General features: G+C 39.6%; 1 pseudogene; it reads right to left on the minus strand.

Moving 5' to 3' along the window:
• Positions 1-2,519: 2,519 nt before the first annotated feature.
• Positions 2,520-10,092, minus strand: LOC126490313 (vomeronasal type-2 receptor 116-like; annotated as a pseudogene).
• Between the last annotated feature and the right edge of the window lie 852 nt (positions 10,093-10,944).

Below are 10,944 nucleotides of genomic sequence, written 5' to 3' on the forward strand. Positions count from 1 at the left end.
CCAGTCCTCTATGCTCTACGTAGTTGTACTTCCTCCTTCTCAACCCCTGTCAAGCAGTAACTTTACACCATTCTCCATGATATTTCTTGTACATTTTTAATCCATCCATCTGGTCTGTAACATTATTGGTGACTTGAGTCCATTACATGAAAATTATTGATGAGAAATAGCTGTTAACTTCTGTTTTTTCCTGTCAGTTGTTATTGCCTGTTCTTTATGCCATCCCACATTCATATCTGGTTTATGTTGTTGGATATAATGTACTCCTTCCAGCTCACCTTTGTTCAGCTTGTCTGAACATGAAATCTATTCTTTCCTCTCCATTAGTGATTGAAATATCTTCCATTGCATATAGTATTCTTTTAGTGTCCTTTGCAGTGCTGACGTGGTGTTCAGTAACTCCCTCAATTGTGTTTACCTTGAAATGTCCTTATTTTTTCTCAAATTTAGAAGATGCCTGGTATAGTAGTCCTGACTGGCAATTAATCTGCTTTTAGGACTTGAAAGATACCATTTCATGACTTGACTTTCTGGCTTTTAGTTTGCTAATATTACTCTGTTATTTGCTTTTGTAGGTGATTTGGTGTTTTTTTCTTGACAGCATTTAATATTGTTTTTTTTTTTTTTGCTATGTATTTTTGACATCTTGACTGTACTATGCCATGGGAAGGTTGTTCTCGTGTCATGTCTGTTTGGGGTTCTAAATGTGTTTTGTGTTTGAATGTCTGAAATCTAGGCTTGGGTTTTTTTCTGCTGTAATTTTGTTGAATGAATATCCTGCACCTTTTGGGTTTATGTTACTCCTTCTAGTCCTGTTGGTTCTTGGGTTTGATCTTTCATGGACATTGTGGTCATGCTCATTTATTTTTTGATTCTTGGTATCTGTATTATTATTTTTTCATCCTTCTCCATCTGGAAGTCTTTCTTTTGCTTCTTTGAGTCCATTGTTCATTCTTCCCACTGTGCTTTTTTAAATTTATTTTTTCATTTTCAATACTTTTGTCCCTCCTCATCTCAGTGTCATTGTTGAAGTTTTCTCTCATGCTGCTGATTGTTTTCCGGTATATGAGGTCCTTCTGTTTGTGTGTTGCTTTCATTGATTTATTAATAAAGAAACTGCTTGGCCTGATAGGGCAGAACTTAGGTAGGCAGAGAAGACAGAACTGAATTCTGGGAGGAAGAAAGCAGAGAGAGAGCCACCATGGAGCTACCAAGTCAGACATGTTAAATCTTTCCAGGTAAGCATGACCTCATGGTAATACAGATTAATGGAAGTGGGTTAAACTAAGATGTAAGAGTTAGCCAATAAGAGGCTAGAGATAATGGGCCAGGCAGTGATTTAATTAATACAATTTCTGTGTGATTATTTTGGGGGTCAAACTAGCAGGGCAGCCAGAACAAGCAGCCTGTTCTTCCTGTTACAGTTTTCCTTTGTCTTGCTGCCATTTTCCTCTGTATTAATAACTTTCTTTATAGGTATTGAATGTATGTGTGGAATAAATCTGCCTATGGACATCCTCGTTCAGGTCTTTGATCTTTTTTTTTTTTTTGCAAGAAAACTTCTGAAATGTTCTGATCATTTACCTATTTCAGAATGTTGAGTTCACCAGTTGAACTTTTTCAGAAAATTAGGTTGACGTTCTTTGTTATGTTTCTTATATTTTGTGGTTATAGTCACACGTGTGTAAGTTTGTATGTCTCTCCTAGATTTTGAAGAAGTGGTGGTGGTGAATTTCAGTGGCAGCTTAGATCATAGGGATAGTCAGCACCACAAGTTCACAGGTCTCCTTAGAAAGCTGATCCCACACCCCATTTTTTCCTTAATCAATTTTGTTACATGTTTAGTAGGATATTTGTACCACTGTAGAAAGCAGAGTAGAAGTTAATAACAAAATTACAAAGAGAAGTACAATTCAATCCATCATACAACTCCTAGATATATAGACCCAGAAGGCATCTACAGAGATAATTGCACATCCACAATTATTGATGTACTTTAGTTTTAGTAATAAAATGAAGCATGCAGATATCCATAAGCAGGTAAGTGGATAAGTAAATATGAAGCATATTCACAGTGGCATTTCTTCAGCCTTAAAGAAGAGTAAAGCCATAACATTTAAAAGAAAAATTTTGGAACTGAAACTGTTTATTTGGTCACCTAAGCCATAGTCATAAGTATAAATATCACAAGAGGGGCTGGCATTCTCTCTCTCTCTCTCTCTCTCTCTCTCTCTCTCTCTCTCTCTCTCTCTCTCTCTATTTCTCTCTTCCTCATTCTTAAAGTGGAAGGTATCCAAGGAAGGAGTGAAAGTATGGGAGGTGGGAAGGGGCATGGAGTAAAGAAACACACAGACATGAGTGTAAAAATGAGGATTGTTTTAAGATAAGGAAGAAACAGGAAGAGGTCAATAGAAGGAATGCAGTATCAGTTTGTGAGACAGATGACTAGGAACAAATATATGAATGAAAATGTAATAATGAAATCTCCTTCATGTGCTAACTTGAAAGTTATAAATTTATTAATTCTTGTACCTATAATGTATTTTGTTCCTGAGCCCCTGAATAGAGTTCATTTGTGGTCTGAACAAAATGTTGTAGCACTTGGGGGCAAAGATACAACCTAGGAGCCCTGCGCTGGATGCCAAGATGGAGAAGACCTCCACAGCCACCATGACCTTCCCTTTGGTGCTGTGGTAGACAGGGAGGAAGGTGACCCAGACACTGCAGAACACCAGCATGCTGAATGTCAGGAACTTGGCTTCATTGAAGGTGTCAGGTAGGTTTCTGGCCAGGAAAGCCACAGTGAAACTTCCCAAGGCCAGAGCTCCCAGATATCCCAGCACACAGTAGAAAGCAGTGACTGAGCCCTTGTTGCACAGGATGATAATGTGTTCACGCTCAGAGTGTGCATCTGTGTCAATGAAGGGGGGAGATTTTCCCAGCCAGACCCCACACAAGATAATCTGAATCAAGGTGCAGACGGGAACAATGAAGTTAGGTGCCCGTGTTACCAACAACCACCTGATTCTTCTTCCTGGGGCAATGACCTTGTAGGCGAGAACCACAGTAATAGTTTTGGCCAAGATGGTGGAAACAGCCACAGTGAACAACACTTAAATGCGGTCTGCTCCAGGATGCAAGTGGTTGTGTTGGGGTGGCCAATGAAGAGAAAAGAGCAGAGAAAACAGCAGTTAAGGGTGATGAGCAGGATGTAGCTGAGAGTGCGGTTATTTGCCTTCACGATGGGAGTGTCTTGCTGCTTCAGAAAGATCCCAAGAATGAGAGCTGACAGTGCAGAGAAGTACAAGGCTATGCATGACAGACCTATCCCCAGGGGATCGTCATAGTCCAGGAAAGTCATAGATTTCTGGAGGCAATGGTTTCGGTCTGTGTTGGCATATTGATGATCTGGACACTTCACACACTGATCTGCATCTGGTGAAAGCATGTATATTTGTTATTTCAAGTTAGTTTTCTTTTGTCCTCTTTATCCACTCACTTGAGTAGTTCAGCTTAACAGACATCCCTTGTTACGTCAGACATCAAACGAAAGAATGCTTTATGGGGAATAACGTGACTACCGTGTATTTCCTGCAATGTGACATGACAAAGCTATAGTTTCTCCTCTTAATTCAATTGTGTGTTGTTTTGAATATCTGATGTTATTATTTTCCACTTTTCAGAAATTTACATACTTACTTACAATATCCAACTTCAATTTGATCACAATATTGCATTCATGTAAAATATTTTCTGGGCTGAGGCGAGGTGATTCACTGGATAAACAGCTTGCTGCCTAAGCCTGATAATTTGAGTTTGGATTCCCAGGGCTCACATAAAAGCTGGATGCTGTAGCACAAGCATCTATAATCCCAGTGCACCCCTATTATAAGATGAGAGACAGACAATACTTTCCAGGAGGTCATGGGGCATCTGGCCTGGCTGATGCATCTGTGAAGAAATGTGATCTCAGGCAGAGTGAGGGTGATGACTGACTCTCCAATTCCATCTGTGCACCATGACACATGCACAGCCACACTCCTGGACACACACACACACACACAACACTCTTGATTTTGAAAAATAAGTTTACTGAGGTAAGAAGGGGCTTCTGAAGTCCTTTCCTTGTAGTGGTATTCTCAGATATGGGGTTCAAATGTAGCTACCCAGTGAACTGATTTCTCTGGTTACTTTTCTTCTATCAATAAGTAAATATTGCATTTTAACAGTTTGCCACATAGTGGTGCATGTCTGTAGCTCTTGCATTTGGGAGGTAGAAACAGGAGGAATAGGAGTACAAACCCAGACTCAGCTACTTGGCAAGTTAGGGCATACCCTGGCCTTTGAGACATCTTTTCTGGCAGCAAACAAAGGAGTTTAAAGGTGTTATCATAAAATTTGTAGGAAGGAATTAACTTCAAATATAAACATTGGATTGTTTTTAAAGATTAATTTTTATTAAGTAGATTTAAAAATTTTAGTTTTGTGTGTGTGTGCATGTGTGTGGGTTTGTGTAAATGATACAGATAGCCTAAGATCCCCTGAAGTTGCAGTTACAGATGATCTCCCAAAGTTGTCTTCTAATTTCCACATGCATGCCATGTGTATTGGGTGGTTTGAATAATAATGACCCTCAAAGGCCACAAACATTTGGATACTTAGATGTCAGGGAGTGGCACTACTTGGGAAGGATTAGGATGTGTGATCTTGTTGGAGGAAGTGTGTCACTGGGGGTAGGTTTTGAAGTTTCAAAATCCAAGCCAGGCCAAGTGGTTCTCTTCCTACTGCCTGCAGTTCCAGATGTTGAACTCTCAGCTATGCTTCCAGCACAATGTCCAACTTCATGCTGCCCTGTTTCTAGCCATGGTGATAATGGACTAAACTTCTGAGCCTATAAGCAAGTCTTAATTAAGTGGTTTCTTTCATAAGAGCTGCTGTGGTTACGGTGTTGATTCAGAGCATTAGAACAATGACTAAGACAGATGATGATACCAGGAGTGTGTTTTTTTTTCTGTGATAGGAATGACCATGATGTTTGTTGGAGGAGTATGGAAGACTTCAGAACTTTGGATTAGAAGAGTGGTTGGATGATTTAAGTGGGGCTTAATGGGCCATCCTAATAGGAGCATGAAAGACTGTGGTGATGTGAGCAGTGTAGATTTGATCGCCTGTCTCAAGAGGTTTCAGAGGAGAAGAATATTAATAAATAGCTTAGAAATTTTTCTTATATTTTGTAGAAGTATGTGGCTATTTTCTGCTCTTGCCCAAAAATCTGCCTGATGTTAAATTGAAGAGTTTTAGATTAATGACACTGGAAGAGGAGATTTCAAGACCACCTAAAAGTGATTGTGTTACATGGTTATTAGTAGTCACCCTTACGTAGATCTATAATAAAAAAAAAAGCAAGATGAACAAGGAAAAGTACAATATGTACACATTGAGGAAAAAAGTGCACCATGAAGTGTAAACAAGCTAAATATAGTACTCAAGGGGATTGAGGTTGTTTGAATAAAAATGTCCCCTCCATAGGTCCATAGATCGTGGCCCTATTAGGAGGTTTGGCCTTGTTGGAATGGGTATGGCTTGATTGGAAGAAGTGTGTAACTAGGGGGTGGGCTCTGAGGTCTCAGTATGTCTCACTCAGTTCTTTTCTTGCTGCCTGTAGATCCAGAGGTAGAACTCAGCTACCTCTGTAGCACTATGTATGCCTGTGTGCTACCATGTTTCCCATCATGATGACAATGGACTAAGCCTCTGAACAATGAGTCAGCCCAAGCTAAATATTTTCCTTTATAAGAGTTGCCGTGGTCATGATATCTCTTCACAGCAATAGAGACTCTAACTAAGACAGAGATAAACATTTAAAGAAAAGCCCCATGCTAAAATTAATAATGAAAGTGGTGACCCCAGGAAGACCCCACCCAGAAAGTCTTCCAACTTTTGAAAAGAAATTAAAGAAAATCTTAAGCAGTGAAGGAAACCATAACAACAGAAAACTAGTGCAAATGTAATAGAAGTAGGGGCCATGTTCAGGCCTAGCAAACAGTAGAACTCGTCAGCTTTGAATACATGGTTCTGACTTTTAGAGTCAAGGATATAGGAAAGAGATATATCCTTGTGTGTGATCTCCCTCCACAGCTAAGGAAAGCTGGTGAGATTAGGTGTGTGTCAGGGGTGTGCATGGAAGCCCAGAAAGGCCATTGTATGAAGTTGTGAAGGTGAAGTCTAGATTTGTTGGAGACCCAAAGATGTTGGAGATGCCAGAGTTGTGAGATACCTGCTGAGGAAAGTTGCAGACTGGGTGTGGAATCATCCAAAGAGAGAGAGACAGGTGTGTTGCAGTTAACAAAGCTGGAAGGAGTTCGAGTACTGAAAAGCGTGTTGACATCAGAGGTGGAGATGAAGAATTTAGAGTTGACTCTGTTGACTTTGGTCTTTCTTTGGTCCAGTATTTCCTCAGTATGCTTCCTTTTCTATCTTTTGAAATGGTGATGTACATTCTGTGCGATTGTATGCTGGAAGTATGTGACCTGTTTTTTTTTTAATTTTAATTTTACATGGGTTACAGTTAAAGAGATTGCATGAGTCTCAGAAGAGAGTAAACTCTGGACTTGTAAACAGTATTACAAATGTTATAGATTATGGTGTGGAGACACAGAACTGGCTGAGAGTGCAGGCTCCTCCTGGGACAGATGAGACAAACTTGGGAAATGATTGCTTGGCAAACCAAGCATAGATGAAAGCAAACTTTTTCTGCCCATTTCTCAAATATTCTGTCAGAATCTGTACCCTGGATAAGGAAGTAGCCTTTGAGCTCAGTTCTTCATGCTCTAGCAGTTACAAAGAAGTGCTCTGCTTCTGTATACTTTTTGCCTTGTTTCTATGTACTTCTTTTCTATGTACTTTTAATTATTGTTATTAATTGAGGTATTGTTTCTTGCAAGGAGAGGTAAGAGTTTCTCATGATCATGTACGTGAGTAAAGGGGGAGTTTCAGAGTTGAGGTAATGCTTTTTAGTCTGCATAAAAGGCCATACAAAATAAAGCTTATTATGCAGTTGTTCACACTTTGCATCCCCTGTGTCCTGATTTGCACGAGACCCAAACCCAGGGACCCCAACGCACTAGATGTTGACATTATGGGGACTTTTAAAATCAGACTAAATGCATTTTATATTATAATATGTCTCCAACCTGATGGGAAGGCAGGGAGTGGAATGTGGTGATTTGAAAAAGAATGACCTCATAGTCTTGAATGCTTAGTCATCAGAGAGGAGTACTACTTGAGAAAGATTAGGAGGAATGCCCTTGTTGGAGTAGGTATGGCTTTGTTGGAGAAAGTATGTCACTGGGAATGGGTTTTGAACTTTCAAAAGCCAAAGCCAATCCCAGTGGCTCTCTTCCTGCTTTCTGCAGATTCAGATGTAGAGCCCTCAGCTACTCTGCCTGCACCATGTCTGCTGGTGTGCTACCATGTTTCCTGGTTATAATGGAGTAAACCTCTGAAAATGTAAATAAGCCCCAACTAAAATGCTTTCTTTATAAGAGTTGTGATCACAGTGTCTCCTCAGATCAATAGAACAGTGAACTAGACTTGTGTGCCCTTTATAACACAATTACAAGAAAATACATTTTATGTTTTATTATTATTTAATTTTCTTTAGTTTTACCTATTTTATATGTATGGGTGTTTTGCTTTTACCTTGTGTATAGTTGGTGTCTTCAGAGGGCGTCACTTCCCCCAGAACTAGAATTTTGTATGGTTGTATCTTATGTAATGAAATAAATAAATCAGGTTTCCAAAGACAATAATTGCATGATTCATTATTGCAGTCTAGATTTTGCATGCACACACACAGAGGTGAACTACTTGGCCAGAAGAAGAACTTCTAGAAGGAAGGAGGGGGACAAGGTAGGATGTGGATGTAAATATAGTCAAACTGTATGTTACATGTGAACAAATATTCATAAAACCCATTATATTCTACACCAAATATACACTATCAAAGTACTTTATTTTGAGATAGTCTCTTGTGTTTACTATGTTGCTGAGGATGACCTTGGTCTTCTGATCCTCTTTTCTCCTTCTCTCAAGTGCTGGAATTAGGTGTGTATCACCAAACCCAGCATATACAGTGCTGGAGTTGAAACCTAGGCAAGCACTCTACCAATTGAGCTAAATGCCAACTCCACTAATCAAAGACTTTAAAAAAATACATTAGAGAGCCTTCAAGGTGGCTTGCTGAAAAAAGATGCCTGCCACCAAACCCACAACCTTAGTTTAATTCCCAGAAAGATGATTACACTTTTTATTTGAAAAGCGAATTTAAAAAGTTTACCATTATAGGCCAGGCAAAGTGGCATATGTCTTTCTTTAGTTCTGGTACTTGGAAGACAGAGGCAGTGGATCTTTAGAAATTTTGGGGCAGCTTGATTTACATAGTGAGTTGCAGGACAGCCAGGATTACATAGAGAGTGATGGAGGAAGGTCATCTGTTTATGTGTTAATTTCATTGGTTAATAAAGAAACTGCCTTGGCTCTTTGATAGGACAGAAAATTAGGTAGGCAGAGTAGACAGAACAGAATGCTGGGAAGAAGGCAATAAGGCAGACACTATAGCTCTCCTCTCCAAGATGGACACAGGTTAAGATCCTTCCCGGTAAGCCACCACCTCGTGGTGCTACACAAATTAATAGAAATGGGTTAATCAAGATATGTGAGTTAGCCAATAAGAGGCTAGATTAATGGGCTGAGCAGTGTTTAAAAGAATACAGTTTCCATGTAATTATTTCGGGTAAAGCTAGCCAGTGGCTGGGAGCTGGACGGCAGGAAGTGGCCCGCTGTTCCATCTACAAGAGAGACCCTGTCTCTAAAAAGTTTCCATTATAGAGGTGATTGACCTCAGCATCACTTCATTTATATTCATGCATTTGAACACTTTAAGGTATTAATTAGTAATTAAATATTGAAGAAATCAGTTGTCTTAACAATACAGTATATATTAATGAAAGTTAACTAGTTCTCACTGGATTCCTGCTAACATTCTATATCATGCCTCAGTATCCATTCTTTTTTTTTTTTGAGTTACAGTAAACCTTTTAAAACTTTCCCTGACTTCTGTTTGAAATGAGGTCCCTTTTGATACTTAGGATGGCCTTGAACTTGTCATGAACCTCCTGTCTCAGCCTCCTGAGTAATTGGTTGTAACCTCACAGATATCGGCCTGCCTCTGTCTCCTGAGTGTAAAAGGTGTATATCACTACACTTTGCTTAATATCTTAGGCTAGGGGAACAGCTCAGTGTGTAAAGAGTTTGAAATACAAATGTGAGATACTTCATAAAAAATGCTATTAATTAGAAGTAGAGAATTTTTGAATAAAACACTTACCAGTCTCATTGGAAATCTCATTCTCTGGATACAGAGTGCAGTCAAAACAATAAGCCACATTTCCTTCTGGGAGATGTTTTCTGAATCCAGGACTACAACTTTCACTGCAGACAGACTGGGGAGTCTGAAGAAAATCAGATGTGAGCAAGTTATAATTCAAAATCCGAATTACACCTACTACTATAATGAGCACATTATTCGTAGAACTGGATCATTAGTGAACATAGTTTTTGTATCAATAAACAATCAACTGGCTGGATGTTGCTGTAGCTTGGACATACACACTGCCTTAACAGTGATGACCTTCAGCCTATGATGCTGCTGAGACATGCTGAAGCCTGTAAGTGGAGAAGTATTGGGGTGGAGAAATGGTTCAGTATTAACAGCATGGGATGTTCTTGCGGAGGTCATGAATTTGGTTCCCAGACCCACATTACATGAGTCAAAATTGCCTGTAACTCCAGCTACAGGGAATCCAACAGCCTCTTTTGGCATCCAAAGGCACCTGCACTCGACATGCAGATAATTCTTTCCTTCACACTCATATAAATAGTAAAAAAATAAAAACAAAATGTTTTTTAAAAGATGAGAAAGTTAGTGATTGGAGGCTTGCCATTGGAAGGTGTGTTGGGACAATGGACTCATCCTACCTCTAATGTTGCTGTCATGAGGTGAATGTCTTCTACTGTCACTAAGCACACCATAGTGCCTTATCAGTCAAAAGTAATAGCTAAACAAGTCCCAGAAACCACCAAATTCAAACTAAAGATCTGTCAGTAATGACAACCCCCAACAGATGGCATGCATATTTTCATATGAAATGTGTGAGAATTTAGGTACATATTGGTAAATGAACATGATCTCATTACATATGGCATATAAAAATTTCTCTTCCTTAACTTAGAAGTATAGAGTTTAAAAAACACATTCATGGTTCAAGGGATTGTTGGGTATGATAATGGATTAATAGCTGCCTTTACAAGATTCAGTAAAAGACAAGAGTCACAAGAGTCATAGTAAAAAACAAATAGACTCCACTTTAGCAGAGAAAGAATTGAATGAAAAAGAAATTAGCCTACATGGCACCTTTGTTTCAAAGGAACAGTCAAGCTAGTGTGTTTCACCATCTTGCTCGCATCAGGCCAACGACAAAGCATCCATCATGATGGGCAGTTGGTCATGGACACTAGAAAACAGCAGCTGGAACATGTCAACCCCATTTGCTAGCCATGAGTGGATTGATGGGTGGAGCAAAACTGGGTGAGCAGTTGGGAGCTGAAATGAGGCAGAGGAGCTTGGAGCTGAGATTCCTGCCTGGCATCCTGGAAACCATTGTCTGAGCAGAAATCACCCCTACCACTGCCTTGGTGAACTGCTATGAAATATTTCCTCCACTATCATCTGTGGCCCTAAACCATGCACTGTGCTTCTTATTCCTACTTTACTCTCTACTTCCATTTCTCCAATTCCTTCCTCAATTTACTATTGAAGGAATTATGGACACCCTTAGCTCTAAAATCTGCTGTAGGGATAAGCCTGCCCATTGGGGGCGGGCT

Source organism: Alexandromys fortis, unplaced genomic scaffold, assembly GCF_014885135.2.
Source record: "Alexandromys fortis isolate MF-2015 unplaced genomic scaffold, M_Fortis_MF-2015_v1.1 scaffold_239, whole genome shotgun sequence".
In the NCBI taxonomy this organism is placed as follows: Eukaryota; Metazoa; Chordata; class Mammalia; order Rodentia; family Cricetidae; genus Alexandromys; species Alexandromys fortis.